The sequence below is a fragment of the Rhyacophila brunnea genome, unplaced genomic scaffold (genome assembly GCF_057557595.1).
Source record: "Rhyacophila brunnea isolate RB1 unplaced genomic scaffold, BYU_Rbru_1.0 scaffold_2, whole genome shotgun sequence".
In the NCBI taxonomy this organism is placed as follows: Eukaryota; Metazoa; Arthropoda; class Insecta; order Trichoptera; family Rhyacophilidae; genus Rhyacophila; species Rhyacophila brunnea.
The window spans coordinates 57624897-57641442 of NW_028232859.1; the positions used below are offsets into that span (position 1 = coordinate 57624897).

General features: G+C 29.3%; 1 protein-coding gene across 2 annotated transcripts in view; it reads right to left on the bottom strand.

Annotated features, from left to right (window-relative positions):
- LOC147072591 (epidermal retinol dehydrogenase 2-like) overlaps window positions 1–15907 on the bottom strand; it is an 89898-nt gene extending 73991 nt beyond the window's left edge. The window contains exon 1 of one of the 2 annotated variants that reach the window (XM_085947003.1): window positions 15756–15907. The gene's annotated coding sequence lies outside the window, so the exon portion shown is untranslated. The remainder of the gene's footprint in view (window positions 1–15755) is intronic. The other variant, XM_085947006.1, reaches the window with a different exon arrangement.
- Window positions 15908–16546: the final 639 nt, after the last annotated feature.

The following is a 16546-nucleotide window of genomic DNA, read 5'->3' on the forward strand; positions in this document are numbered from 1 at the left end:
AAATATGGTTGGATTTTGAGATAATAAGACCAAAAGCGGCTTCTTGTTCGCGTATGGTTACTTATGAATAATAGGTATTGATTATTAATCTATAATATACATAATTCAAGTAAACTTCTATGGTGTAAATGTCTAACATATTAATATGAACACCTCACGATATATAAATGCTGAATAATGCTTATCAACATTTTGACAGATTGCCATTAGTCTATGGATCGTCCGAATCGGTTTGACGTTTCATGTCAAACCATTTCTGATGGTCCGAGAACGGTTTGATTTTCAATGATACACTGAACCAAACGTCAAATCTCAAACCATTTCCGGTCAACTTTCTACTCATACAATTTGTATGTATATAGTCTATGGTTTAATTTGATTTGTTTCGTTCAGGTTGAAAGAAACGAACCTTCAGACGTTTCAGCCATTTACACCTAAGCTGTCTTCTTTTTATAGAAAGTAAACCATTGCGCACTACCAGAAAATGCCATTATGGAGATTATTTCGGGCATATCATTCAGAATAATGTTTTAATTACTTAAATCTTTAATTTTATTCAACACAATATGTAATTTTTTATTTTATAGAAACATTATTTACTCCATTAAACCAAAGAGATTGAAAGACTGTGAGTCCAATCTCTTTGCATTAAGCATATGTATTTCCAAGATTGAACGTACATAATATTAACAATAAATGTCTTAAATAGTAGATTTTATGAATGTTATTTGTACCTATAATATATAAAAAAAATTATATTAACTATGGAAAAAATGCCAGTCCCGGAATCTTGGGATTGTCAAATTGTAATCCCGAAGTCCCGGGATCAAATTTTTGGCTCGGGATTGGATTCCCTACTCTCGACTAACTTGAAATAAAATCTCAACTCAATTTTCTTGTCGTCCATTGGAAGGTAACTCAAAGTCGAACGATTATAGTTTACTGTTTAAAAAATATGCTACGTACATTTAATTGTTTTATATACCGTATCTAGATTGAGTTTTAACCTATCAATAATTAGTTATCAATTGATATTATGCCATTGTTAGATGAAAAAAAGGCAGCGTAAAAAATAAACAATAAAATAAAATCAAAAGCAACAATCTAGAATTCTCGAGAATCAGAAGTGTCAAATCTAGAATATCACATATTTTAATATTATTCTCGAATCCTGAGAATCTAAAAAAAGCCGGGAAATCACAATTTCAACTAAACTCTCATACCATAATTGCGTGTTCCATAATTTATTCTTACCTTTTATGAGTTATATAAAATGGGTTTTTATAATAATCACAATCTGAAAAAGCATTGTTTTGATGTTGATGACCTACTTATATACGCTTATAAATCAATGTAAATAATATATGCGTTGAAGTAAATAACCATGGTTAATTTTTCTCAGAGTTTTTATATTGCATATTTCTCACATTCTTCACGGAATTACATTATTATAATATAAAGTATATGAAAGAATGTAGCCTGGCGGTATATTCATATTATTACCGGGTAGAAAGCCCATCCATAAACATACGAAAATATAGCTAGATTCTGAATTATTAAAGAAAAATATGCATCTAAAGTTTCTACTTAGCCCCATTATCATATTTTTATAACTGTCAATGAAAATTCTTTGCGTACATGTGTAAAAGTATTATCTCCAAAATTAGTAGTATGTAACAAAAAATAATGTGGCCAGAATGTTTTCTAACCTTAAAACAAATCTTCTACATGTTTTGCATACAGTTGCCATATATTTCAAGGAACCACCAAAATATATAATACGCACATATAATTTAATTAATAACTGTTTTGCGAATGACAGCAACACTATATTCATGTATTATAGCGCCTGTAGACGTGCATGGATTTACTTACACCAATCGTGTGTATTTTAAACTATCGCGATAATAAGTGTGTACAAGTAAAAGTGCTGACTGTCTCGAATATCTCATCCTTCAAGAGTAAGCGAGACGCGATGTTGTCATTTTATGGTACTATTTGACAGGTCGTGAAAATCTGTAAAATGAGACAGCGCGGTAGTTTGTTTTTTTTACCAGCAGATTGCCACTATCGAGCTACTGCGCAGGTGCAGATATCGCACAGTTCAATTGTCACGTGAAAATTCAGAAGCTTCTGAACTTTTTAATCCGTGGATGCAATCTTGCAATTTGCACGATATTACGTGTTTACACGTGCATTTCTTTGTTATGGCCGCGATAATACGTAGTAAGATACAGCAAAGGCAACATAACTAATCGTATAATATTATAAATGACATTATTTTCATCGATACAAGTAACATTTAATACAACGAAAACATTTTATTATGTTGTTAAACCTTGTCAAGATTTATTAAGAAAAACGCAAAAAAAGAACGCATATCTCATGTAATTAATGGGCTGCAATAAAAGGGATTCGCATGCGGTCGACCGCCATGGATTAAAATTTTGAAGCATGGTACTTTATGACGGTCAGACGATAAAACCCAAATAAAACAAAGCGCGCCACGCCAACTGTCTCAAACATTGAATGCGCGTTACATTTACGTGACAAACTTTAATGCATAATATTATAATACAACTATTAAAATTAATAACATATTCTATAACACGTTTTTAAGTTTATCCCACATTTTTCCGCACTACCGATTCATAGCGTATTATACTACACTCAGTAGGGTAAGCCATTTCCAATTAATTTTGTGTTCCTGCATGCAATCTATGGTCGATACACGATAATTATTTGGTTAGATTTTCTTGACTTTGATTAAGTGGAAGCACGTCGATTCTATGTAGTACTGTAATCGTATAGATACCTTATAAAACTGAATAATGTTGCCTTTCGGTAATAAACTGTATATGTGTGTATCATATTATATATATATATTTGTGTTAACGAAATTTTATTTAAAAACACGCAGTTCTCCACAAACAAATTTTGCTAATAAAGTATTTTTTATTTTGATTGAATATTACAATAATTGTTATAAATTTTAATTCATGTTTTTTTATCTCATATAATTCACATATGATTAAGCTAGCTGTTAAATTGACTAAGTAAACAAGTATTTTTTTTGTTATACGAAAAAATTGCGGATATATTTTTTACGTTCACTTTTTATAAATAAAAATGTGAATAAATTGACGCGCCGCGCCGGTTAAGCATCGGTCTATAATCTATAACGTCGTGGCTCCCAGGTTTAAATCCTGGTTCTGTATACATATTTTTTTTCAATTTGTGTATGAGTTAGAGTATGAACCTAACAGTTTGAGCAAGTGGCTAACATCTATTTCTCGTAAAAACAAATTCTGTTAATACAAACCTCCACCCTGTGGAGGCCCATATGATCTTATTAGGATCGGCCATGGTCAAAAAGTTTTTTCTTACATAAATATTATTTCCTTACATTATTGTCCTAGAAAATTGCTTTTTTGCATTATAAAAACCATATTCGTAAAATAATATTATGTTCTCAATAAACTGTTTTTTTTCTTTATCGATACGTTTAATAAAAAATAGTCTATTAATTTATTGACAAGTGCAAGGACGTTAAGAATTAAATTTCGAGAAATTCCTGACGCTGGCCAGTAATCAAGGTAAATATAGTACCTATTATTGGTACCTTGCAGTAGCGAAGGGTGGAGGTAGGCTGTTAAAATACGCCATAAATAGTGCACACTAAACTTTGTCTCAGTCTTCAGTCTTACGTATTTGTTTTCATTGAAATAAAACTATTTATGGCTGATCTTAGCACTGGTACCATGATTCAAACCACAAACCCCAGTCGCCATTATTATAATTTTTACATCGTATGGTAATTAGGACTCAAAGTACATCTTTATTTAAAAAAATCGAGCTATTGAAATGATTTTTAATAGAATAACCGACGTATTGAATATCGTTACTAAAACGATTTGTCACGGTTTTCTAACGAATACTTGAATAACGGAACAAAGATATAATATATTGTAAGTAATTTGTAACACGGCATGATGTGATAGATGCTTACCTACGACATCACTTTAACAAGTGTGACTATTTTGAAATAATATAACCGTAAAGTAATGCCATGAACAAGGTCAAAGATAATGCATTGGAATCACATGTCAGCATAGCAAAGAACTAGTAACACTAAAAACATTTTTTTACTAACATAAGTGACTCAAAAGAGTAGGTATAACAAAAACCAGCTATCTATATAGCACATTTTTTTTTAACTATTTTTATATACCTACTACAGATAATAAATTAGATGCTTAAAGTTTTTTTCCTTATACATTCTCATATATTGTAAAAGTATAAGACGGTAAAAAAACATTAATTGTCATGTTAACTCCAGTGTTGCTAACAGACGTCATTCACAAAAATATGCCGGACACAAGCTAGGTGGCAGAAAAATGACAGATTTTCACAATATGGAAATATGGGGCGAGAAACTAACATTAAAAAAAGTTATAATTATTACCATGGGTTTTACGAGAACAAAGATTGGGGAGGAAATTGTTTTCAACCAATACATAAATCATACATCTAAAAACTATTAAATGTGTAAATATTGGTCATCACTGGGCCCACATGCCCAACGTAGGTCAAAATGAAGCTTTTATGGTATTTTCAGAGCATAACCCTGGACATTCCTTAAACGTTGTAATCTATTTATATAATTTTGAAGCCTTATTATCCTTTATATTTATTTTAAACATTTGATGACTCCATAAAGTATTTTTATTACATAAAATAGTATTCTTTTAAACCTCTCGATCGATTAGAATATAGTCATATTTCAGTACATCTATGTGCAGTGGTGTTAAGATTTTTTAGATTTATTAATTTTAAACGCATTTACAAAACCATTAGTAAAATTAATGTTAACATTATATAGTGAAATATTTACGATAAAAATTGTATTTTATAATCTCTTTGATCCCAAATTTAACAAGAATTAGGCATTTTAAATCAAAAAATGGGAATGATTAACATATTTGAAGATAATTCCAAAGATACTGATAATAAATTATGTCTTTGACCATTCAAATGTGATAAACATTCTACGAACAATGATTGTTTTATAATAATTATTGACCTAAGAATAAGGTAGTATTTTTTTGAAATACGCCATTTCTATTGACATATTGATTAATAAATTGACAAACGATAAGAGAAGTAGGGAGTAAGATCATGTTAATGCGCGTATTTGAAAATGTACCGTTAAAAAAAAACGTTTTTTTCCCGGTTAGGTACAAGTTTTAAGCTATTTACGATGTCAAGTGTCAATTCCATACAGTACTTAATTTCATTATGTTCAAATTTAAAATAAAATATAAAAAATATTTTTTTTGCATGAAAAATGACAAATTTAATGGCATAAAAATAAAGAAAATTTAAACAATTTTTATATAAAAATAAAAATATTTAAATCAAAAGTAGTGCAGGAATAAGAGTACTTCATAAAGTATATTGTGGAAGTACACTGAGCGAGTTCAGCAGACTTTATTTAAAATATTTGATTGCACACAGTTATTATCCTACGAATTGGCATACTAAGGGCAGATTAGTTATGCACATTTGGAAGAGAAGCAACTGTGAATCAATTAAGTATTCCGGACTCACGGGTTAATATAACCAATATTCACGATATTCAAAATATCCTAATAAATGCCAACAGAATTATTCGAATTAAATATTTATATTTCCCGATATTAACAAAAAAAAATACTTATATTTTTTCACGGTTAACCCTGTCAAATTTAAATTTCGAATTTGACACACACTTTTATTTAATGTCATGTCAATAGTGCCCAATCTAATCTAGATACGCAACTTTTTCTTAACTAATAAAATAATAATCTATTCTTTGATATTAATTTGGGCACGCAAAACTATTTTGTTTGTGCAACAACTTATTTGTCATATTAGTATGTAATGTTCTTATTCAATTCGTCAATTTTTTTCAAGTTATATACGACATATAAAACACGTCACCTCCAAAACCTTTTAAATATAGTTAAACAGATTGATTTGTGACGTTTCAAGGTACAGTTTTGTTACATATTAATTACATTGAGGTTTGAAAATAAATTAATTTTATTTTGATTATGTTGTTGTACATTTCATTGCATGCATTTAAACCAATATTTGCTTTTTAATAGCGTTTTGCTAACATAAAATGCCGCCCAATGCCGCCCACGATGGCTGAGTGGCATAAACGTCGGTTTATAATGTCGTGGGTCCTACGTTTGAATCCGGGATCTGGCAAATATACATATTGTTTTTCAATTTGTGTTTGGAGTCAGAGTATGGACCTAATGGCAAGTGGCTAACATCAATTTCTCGAAAAACAAAAATCTGTTACTAAATGAAAATATCCACTCTGTGGATGCCCATAATATGATTCTATTATGATTGGACATGGTAAAAAAAAAAGAAGAAAGAAAGAATGTTATTTATTACTCATGAAAAAGTAATGCTTTTTTTATTGATTTGACATTTTATAAGAGTGAAAACTGTCATTTTTATTTCCAGAACTTCAATATTCATTTAGTAAATTAATATTACATTCACATTATCAGACTAACAATCAATACTAATTCTTCTATTTTTTTTAATCAGTTAATAATGTCTCTCTCAGTCTAAGCCAGTCCCTCGTGGACAAAACATGTTTGTTAAAATATGTAGAATAAGTAAAAACTACATATTTTATTTTCTTTTACTTAAAATAATTGTTTTGATTACCTATTTACCGGACTGTTCCTAAAAAGGTGAATATATTAGACATATGATTGAGTTTATTGATTTAAATATTCATGTTCACATGATAGACCGTGAAAAAGTATCTAAAAACTAAAAATCATAAAAGAAGAAAATTGTGCCATCACCTTGATCTTTTTTTAATGTCCCATAAATTAGAAAAACAAATCATATCGATCGCCTAGTGAAAGTTTTAAATTTAAAACACCTTGAAGATTTCTGATTTGTGTTAACGATTGACATATTAATTTTGTGTAAAATTGTGGTATTTCTATGAATTTTATCCATAAGAACAAAACGTATCACACTGACATACTTACGTGTATACCTGTTTCTAATTTTCATAGCTATATTGTAATGTTCAAGACAACCAATGTATGGTCTTTGATACATATAATAATGTACTAACTAAATGCATATTTCACAGTTCGTCTGTTATAAAGGGAGAGCAGTATGCTGCGTTTAAACTATGTCATCACCTGTAAAAACTACCACCAAAGCATTCAAATCTAGGGCGCTGCGGTACATGCTTTTAATATGACTGTATTAACCGAGTAATATTGAAATACTGGGAATTTGATTTGTAATGATTTATGGTAAAGCAAACCACAATATATCAATTGTGCAATCAATTACTAATGGACTTTACACTGGCGTATTAAAGAAATTAATTGACCGAGTCGGTCAATAAGTCAACATTGTCTACTTTTTTTGCTACATAAACGTTTCCAGACGGATCATATGATAATTTGATCTATCAGTGACGTCCGTAGGCAAAGTGCAGCCCTTATCCAAACTCAGAATACTGACCCCTTTCATTGTATAGTTTCAAATTGTCTGCAAATTTGTTAGGTATCTACTTAACTATTTTATTATTTATTTTTGGTTATATGGAATGGACAAATACGCCAAAAATGTTTAAATTAAGGCATACACACAATGTACCTAGTGAGAATTAGAGCGATTCCACGACAGTTACTCTAAAACAGTGGTGTTTTTTAGGTATATAGATGTTTGGAGGAACCTTTGTTCTAATGTTACCTGTGCAATAAACCGGCATTATACTGCAATAGTTATGTTGTTAGGATTTTGAATGCTTCGATGTCGATACTTATAAATTAAGCGACTGCATTTTCTGTTTCCCAACTCAATGCAACCTGCTTACTCTATCTTCCTCTGTCTTACTCTGTCACTTTATCTTATGGACCCCATACAGTGTCTGTTCATCTCATCTAAGAAACGACAAAAATGACAGGGGTGTCTGTTAAATTGTAATTGGTATTATTCTAAGCAAACGGAAACGATCGTGATCGTTAATAAATTATATGAATGAACACTTACAATATTTATTTTAAATATTATATAAAGGTATATCGATATTTATTTATTTATTTATTTAATTTAATATTAAATAGAATATTTATTTAATATTAAATAGAATATAATGATTAAAATACATTTAAAAATACCATGTTTATTATAGGATTATAGATCGACTAGTACTAGACCATTGAGGTCGCTACATAATAACATTTGGCATAGTATAATAATACCCGGACAACCTGGAGAGACTGGTAGTTTTGGGTAGCCTCCAGGGAAAGCGAAGCAGAGGAAGAGCGCCTGGATGCGATGGAGCGACCAAGTGAAAGAGCTGCACCATCCATTCTGCCCTGAGAGAAGCGGAAGATCGAGAAGGATGGAAAGTCTTGGTCGCACAAAGGATGGCGAAATTTAAATGTGGTCACGATCCTCAGCCATGAGTGCACGACCAAGAAGAAGAAGAATAATAATAATATTACTGCCAAAAGTTGACAAATCGATAATTTAGAGTGAACAATGAATTATGTGTCTATATGTAAATATGTATGCTAGACAAAAATTTAAGGTAAGTACCTAGTCTGATAAAGTATGGAACATGCACATAAAGCACAAATAAATTAGCATTATGCCTGATTTTAGAGGGCTTGCCAAACTTCAAATTGCAAAAAAATACTCTATAATATAATTTCGAGACTTACCAACTTTTGGCAGTAACCCCACATAGGTATGAGCTTAATTCCGAAGTCGAATATTGAAGATTTTTTTTATATTTATATGCATACATTATTTTATTTAAATTTAATACAAGAAATTTTTCGGTGACCAAACATTATAATTTGGTTGGATATCCATTCTCTTAAATATCGTCAACAATAGTTTGGGATGTGGAATATAGTAAAACAACGTGTTATTTAAGTAGGTCAAAATATTGATTATGGATAGATGTCAATGTTTTAGGTTGAAAGTCAAATTAAATAAAATCATTTTACATAACTTTCTAAAATAGCACTTTCACTGCGTAAAGTAATATAGTACTTATATGGAAATATATGGTGATAATATATGGATTTTTCTATTTTTATTTTTAATTGGTGATATCATTTCAAGAGATTCCGTATTTACTTAGTGATGAGAATTTATATATTGGTATTTATCATATATACATATCCTTTATTATCACGTCTGAGTTTAAAAAAAATACATTCATAAGAATTTACATTACAATACCAATAGTCTTGAATTTAATGAATTTTTTCTTGCTTTATATACCTACTCATAATTTTTTTTGTTATTGTTTTATGTTTTTGGGTTACCACAGTGTGTTCTTCCTGTTATTTCATCAACGTTTTGAGCTCATTGGAGAGATAAGAGCTAAAGAAACGCCTTGCGTTAATGTCACAAACTATATTAAAATTAACAATTCAAATGAAAGATCACAAATAATAGTAAGTACTAAAATATTAAATAATCAAAGCAAACGCCATTGGCAGGCTGCCATTGTTATTTTATTTCGAGTTAGAGAATTAATTGAATAATTAGCATTTGCTTCCATTAGAATTTTATTTTACGAAAGGTATAATATAATTAGTGTTAGGCGGCTCTCGTGGTGCAGTGGATAAGGCGCTGGCCTTCCACCCGAGAGCTCTGGGTTTGATTCCCGGTCACGACAAAAACATTTATGTGTTTTTCTCAAAGCCTGGGTGTTTGTGATTGTTCAAAATTACTAACAAACCACCTTGTACGAAAAAGCAAGGACATGGTTATTAATAATTCAAAAAAAAAAAAAAAATATAATTAGTGTTGCCAACAAGCATTCACAAAAATATGCCATATAGGGTAAGAAAATAAGCTAGATGGCAGAATAAAATGTGAGATTTTTTCAAAATTGAAAAAGTGTCTAGAAACTAATATTTCAAAAATATGTGTCACAATTATAAATAAACATCGTTTGTACAAGAACAAATATCGAAAAAGAATTTAGTATTTTACAACTAATAGAACAGATAAAATATATAATATCAGATAAAATAGAACAGATAACATATACAATTAATGTAGGTAAGAAATGAAGTCGTCATTTTGGATGTGTATTTTAATTATAAGATGTAGGTAATATATATTTGTCTTGATTATCTGTCTGTAAGCAAGGCACAATATACAGACGCACACATTATATTTCTATATTAAACACACTGAACGACGAGAATATTGACGGGTGGCACTGCCATCTGGTGTTTTTTACTAGCAAGATTTATAAAGCATGTATATCATGTTGATTTTCAAGGAAATCTGGTGTAATATTTTAGCTTTATTACGAAAAGTTTTAAGATGTATGTGGTGTCTAAAAATGCTAGATTTAACGCCATACGCCAAATGGAAATTTTACAAGCTAGGCGCCTATTTAAAAATGCTAGATCTGGCAAGAAAAAAGCTAAGTTGGCAACACTGAATATAATATAATATGTTTTTAAATTTTATAGATCGTTTTATTAGTCGATAGTTATATTTAACTGATAACACTTCTAACATTGTTAAAATATATCCGAGCAACCTGGAGAAAGGGGTGATCACTACTGGCGTCGAAATGCATGCGACTTCTAGATAGTACGATATTATTATCAAGAAAGTGACTTAAATTAACAATAATTATTAATTAATTGATACGATCAGTGGAGTATCGATCCAAATGTAATACAATTGTTAACAAAGTCTTTGTAATGAGGCTGTAGCATTTCGCACAATATAACAGGAATAAATATTTAACAAAAATAGCCATCCACCAATTAATAGAAATTAATATAATTTATATTAACTGTGTTGCAATGTGGAGAATATAATATTTTTTTATAGTTACCACAATTCAACCATACTAAAATGATTCTATAATTATTAATGACAATTAATGTTATAACTTATAACAAAACATGATACCGATATAATATTTATTATAGAACGCATCTTAGATTATAGAAATAATGGGACGGTGGATTTTATTCACAGCAAACGCGTCAACGGCATACAAAACTGCATTTAACGCTTTTTGACCTCTGCATTGTCGGTGCAACAGTACATTGACCGAGCGTTTGCAACGAGATGGTCTTGAAACGGCCATTTTATGTAATTATGGCTATTACTCAGAAACAACTATCAATTTCTTGAACCTTTTCTGTAAAAATAAGATTTACGTGACAACCTAATTACAGAAAACCTTATTTATATATTATTTTATATATATTATTACATATATTATTATGGTTTGATTTCTATTATAATATCTTGACTGACTGGTCGGTTAGGTTAAAAATTAAAACCACCACTCTTAGTGAAGAAATAAAATGTCAAGTACTAACATCATAATAATATTATATTAGCTTTACAAGCATTATTACCAATAATTAAAACGTATTTATTAATTATTCATATCGACCATAATTATGTTTAATATTAAAGTAGCTATACTTATAGTTATTTTATGACAAAATTACGGTGATTCACCAGGTTAATAATACAAATTTGGTACCTTGATTCAAACTACAAATGACAGTCTTCAATAATAGTCAAATTTCCGAAACGCTTTAGTCGCATGACTATTAGTTAATTTCGTAGTAGGTATATAGGAAATTAGAATTTTGTTGTATTCAATGAAAAAAATGGTAATGAAGTACTTATTTTGGGCCGCAACAAAAAAATGCCACTTTGCCATCAAAGAATTAGGTTCACTTTCTAAATTGATTATTGTTCCATAAAGAATGTTACATTTCTAAATTTTGGGAATTATTCGTTGAATATAAAAAATAGTTTATTAAATTATTAAGAAGTGCAAATATAACTAAAATTTGGTGAGACCCTGATATCGGTTAATAATTATGGTAATTAATATTTTGATTTAAAATACAAATAAACACATTTTAGAAAGAGTAGGTTGGTATCAACGTGGGACATAAGCCATTTACAAAAATTACAGAAGACTCACAAACATGGGTGTAAAGTGTCCGTTTTTTATATAACATTTTTTTTCGACCATGTCCGATACTAATAGGATAATATTATGGGCCTCCACAGAGTAGAGGTTTGTATTAACAGCTTATGTTTTTTACGAGAAATGGATGTCAGCCACTTGCTCAACCTATTAGGTCCATACCCTGACTCACACACAAATTGAAAAACAATATGTATACTTGCCAGACCCAGGATTCGAACCTGAGACACACGGCGTGATAGTCCAACGCTTAAGCCGCGCGGCCACCGTGAGTGTTATATAACATACCAACCTTAAACTCAAAAATCTATATGAAAACTATCGTTTTTGATACTTTTGGGGGAGTTTTTTGAAAAGAGCATAATATGCACTTTGTACCATAATCAATAACATGAATTTAGTAGGAGGTGGCGTTTATACCACTTTGATACAAATAGTTTCAGTGAGTATTGTAAAAACTACTAGTTAATCTTGTCGCATTTAGATAATATTCACAAGCTTAGTTGGTAAATCACATGGGCGCAAATCCCGAAATAAAAAGATTTTTTGTATTGTTTATATATTTACATGAAGTGTTTTCAAATAATTATGCATGCTTATGATTATTTGACTCGACGACTCTTATCTTTTATATCCTTCATATCCATGTAGACGTTTTTAAAGATTGCGATAGTAAGTAATGTAGGATCGGTTTTCCGAATAAAATTAACAGAATATAATATTATGTCAGTCGGAAATGTTCATCTATTTTTATGTCAACCTTTCCAGAGCAGAGAGTTCCAGTGTTAGCCTTCCTCCACTTCAGGGAATGTCGGGAGGGGATATCATTAATCACTTGTTATTGTTACTGAAATTCAAATGTTAATTATTTTGTCATTAACGTCATTATGGACGATTAATGATGTTTTGCAGTAGTTGTTTATGGTTTTTATTTAAAATGCATTATGTGTAATGCACAAAAAAATAATTCAGATAGGCATCCTGTCATCTTATACACATTTAATAATGTAAAAAAAACCTATTAGGTAAACTAAACAGATGTAGGTATATTATATAAATAAAAAATATATCAATATAATAGACAGATATCCATCATTTTTTATTTATTTTATCCTGATTTAAAATAATTACTATAATTATACTATATATTATGTTTTTATACCATGTAAGAAGATATTGCGACGCAATTTTTCAATAAATAATTAAATAATTTTATACAATTATTTCAATTATAAATTTTGGCATGTTCATGTATTCCTTCCTAACGAAGACCAATACAGATAAACTGACCAAATAATTAGATTTGGTACCTAAGTATAAGGATTTTAACAGCAGAAACACTTAATCATCATGACTAATGGATTTCAAATAAGCATCCAGTTACATGATAAATTATTATCTGATTTAGTTTTTGTTAAATTTGGTCAGGTGATCATCTTCTCGGCAAATAAGTAACTAGGGTGGGTTCAACACTCTTTACTTTAGAATTTAACCAGGTGAAACACGCATACTTCGGTTGATACTTGCTTCAATTGAGACTGTTAGTTTCAAATCTGTATCCTCCATATTCAGCCATTTTTAGATAATCGGAAAAAACCATCTAGTATTTTATGACTATGTCCGATCCTAAGAAGATCATATGGGCATCCACGGGTGGAGTTTGTACTAACAGATTTATTTTTATTTTTTACGATATAAAGATGTTAACCACTTGCTCAACCTATACTCTGATCCCAAATAATCAATTAAAAACAAACATATTATAGTAAACAATTAAAAAAAGTAAATGGCGAAATACAATGTGCTAAATATCTCCAAAATAATTTAAAAAATCATGTTTAAAGTTAGTCGTAAAATGATAGCTGATGATTATAACTGGCTGTCTAGCTGGATTTAATATTATATACCTACATACGATGCAAAAGTATTTACAGAATAAATTAGAATCAAGAAAAATATTTAAAAAAAAAAAGTTAAAAAGAAGGTTACCGAATTTGAAACTAATAGCCCAGTGTATACCAATATATATTGTTTTTTTCTGTGGTATGTGAGTATAAATAAGTCTACAAAAAGCTTTATTAAAAGCTATTATTTCTTGGTTATTTTTTTTCTCCATATTTTTTATATCGCCGATGTGAATTTTCATACTTATGTTATTTTTGCTATTCTTATTAGCTTGGGGCGCCACGATTGTTTATAAGGTTTTCCTTAATTTGAATTAGATTATATCAAATTCTTAAAGACGGCGGTATATTATTAAATATTATATTCCTAGGTGACATTGGCGTGCCCTTTGAAAAGACTTTTTATTTGTATCGCATACTTAAAAAAGCTCGTGTTACTGTGTTTGTGTCGAAAGATACCAACAGTATTATACATATTATCATTTCTATTCCTGGAGGACTTTAAAAGAACTGTGTTTCTTGTTATTCAATAGTTTTGAATTTATTTTTCATGGTTGTTACTAACCATTAATAATTTATTTATAAAATGACGGTATGTTAACTTTTGTGTTCCTGCGTGACCTTGGCGTGCCCTTTAAAAGGATTTTCTGTATTGCATACTTGTAACGAAGCTTATGATACGTCTTGTTGGTTGTTAGTCATACCTCGAATGGAAAAAAATAGTATCCAATTCATTCATAATAATTTTAACCTTTAATTAATTACATAAAACAATTAATAGGAAAAAACAATTTATAGGATAAAACAATTAATAGGAATTAATAGGCAATTCAATACTAATGCTTTTAGATTTTTAGAGACAAAAGACAGGCGTATGTTTTGTGTACACATTTGACTAAAATGAGACGCATTGATCTTATAAAATGACAATTTACATTTATGTATATCTGCCTGTTTTTTAAATGAAGAATTATATTAGAATCAATAAAATACAATATATTACACGTATAAGGGCATTATGTTTACGTAGTTTAAATAAACTGGATATTTTAAAAACGATTAAATTCTAAAAAATATTTTATCTCTTTTGTATTATTGAATAATAATTATCTAATCCATCGATAACGAACCTTTTATCCATGTTGGGTTAACACTGAATTCGAAAATTTCTAACACCAAAATGCTCGTTAATATTTAATATTATATAAGTAGCTATATAAGTTTTAAAATTTAATTAAATCGAATATTGTAATCTATATTAAAATTTATCACAACAATAACAATAAACTATATAAGAAAAAACATAATAATATAACTTTACTATAACCGAAACAACTATTTCGTTTAATAGGACATATAATATTATATTGTTATATGTAATAATATTTTTAAATCTTAGATTCATAATTACTGACATAGTTATTTCTTATTTATTTACATTCATTAATTTTGCTATGCTTACATTTTTCCTCTATATTTAATAAAATTTACAGAATAAAACTTCTTTCTACCTATTATGTTAATCGCAAAATTATAAACTATGCATTTTTTAACATTTTTGTTGAATTAAATGTGCTTTATCAACTTTTAAAATCTTGATTTTTATTTTATTTATAAATTCGTAATACGCTGGTCCCTTGAATCGTTTCGCAGGTTACGCGTTCACCATCACTGATCTAGTATTTTCCTCTTTGGAATACATTATTGAAGTACAATGTTGTAATCAACCTTATTAACATAAATTAATCAAACATATTAAAGTTAAATGTCATGTTGATAAATTAAAAAAAGATTTATTTACATACCACGAATATCCTTCCTTTCCATGCAAGTTTTGTCTGAAGATTTTTTTTCCATAATCACACGCTCACCAGGATAATTTGCACAAGCTTACTGTAGATCGTCATCCTGGTGATCTCTATTTAATTTATATTTCAAAATACACAATAATTAATATAAATATATTTTAAAAGTATAAAATTTTATTTGACACCACTTTATATTATTAATCCACACAAGAAATATATATTTATTGATGACAAATATTTTATTTTGATAAACTAATTAATGTTTATGTTATTGATTATAATTTTATGTTATTTAATTAAAAAATTAAATTATTTAATAGAATGATCACAACGAATACGTGCGCACTCAACGAGACTTCACGCCACACTGACTTATCTATGAGACTGACCGGTCGAAATCATGTAAAGTTTTCATATATGTGAAATATTTGTGAAGTGCTACGGAAAGTTCGTAAAGGATTTAATCATAACTGAACTATCTTATCCTTCAATGGTTTGCTCAAATTAAATCAAAACAATTATTAAGGTTAACCAAGATATGATTGTATTAAAATCTCGTTAGACCGTCCCTGGAAAACGGGACTGAGACATGCAAGTGGTCCTCTGTTACTAAAATCGTGTTTCAGTTATATATAAGTAAAATTTCACTTTGAGGATTGGCTGTAAACCGTTCGTTCAATACTTATTTAGGCGGTAGTAATTTATAAGAGTAGGTAAGAAGAAACAAAGAAAAGTATCGATTAAAGCCAATCAGATTCAAACTGTGGACCATCTGACCCCTGTATTAT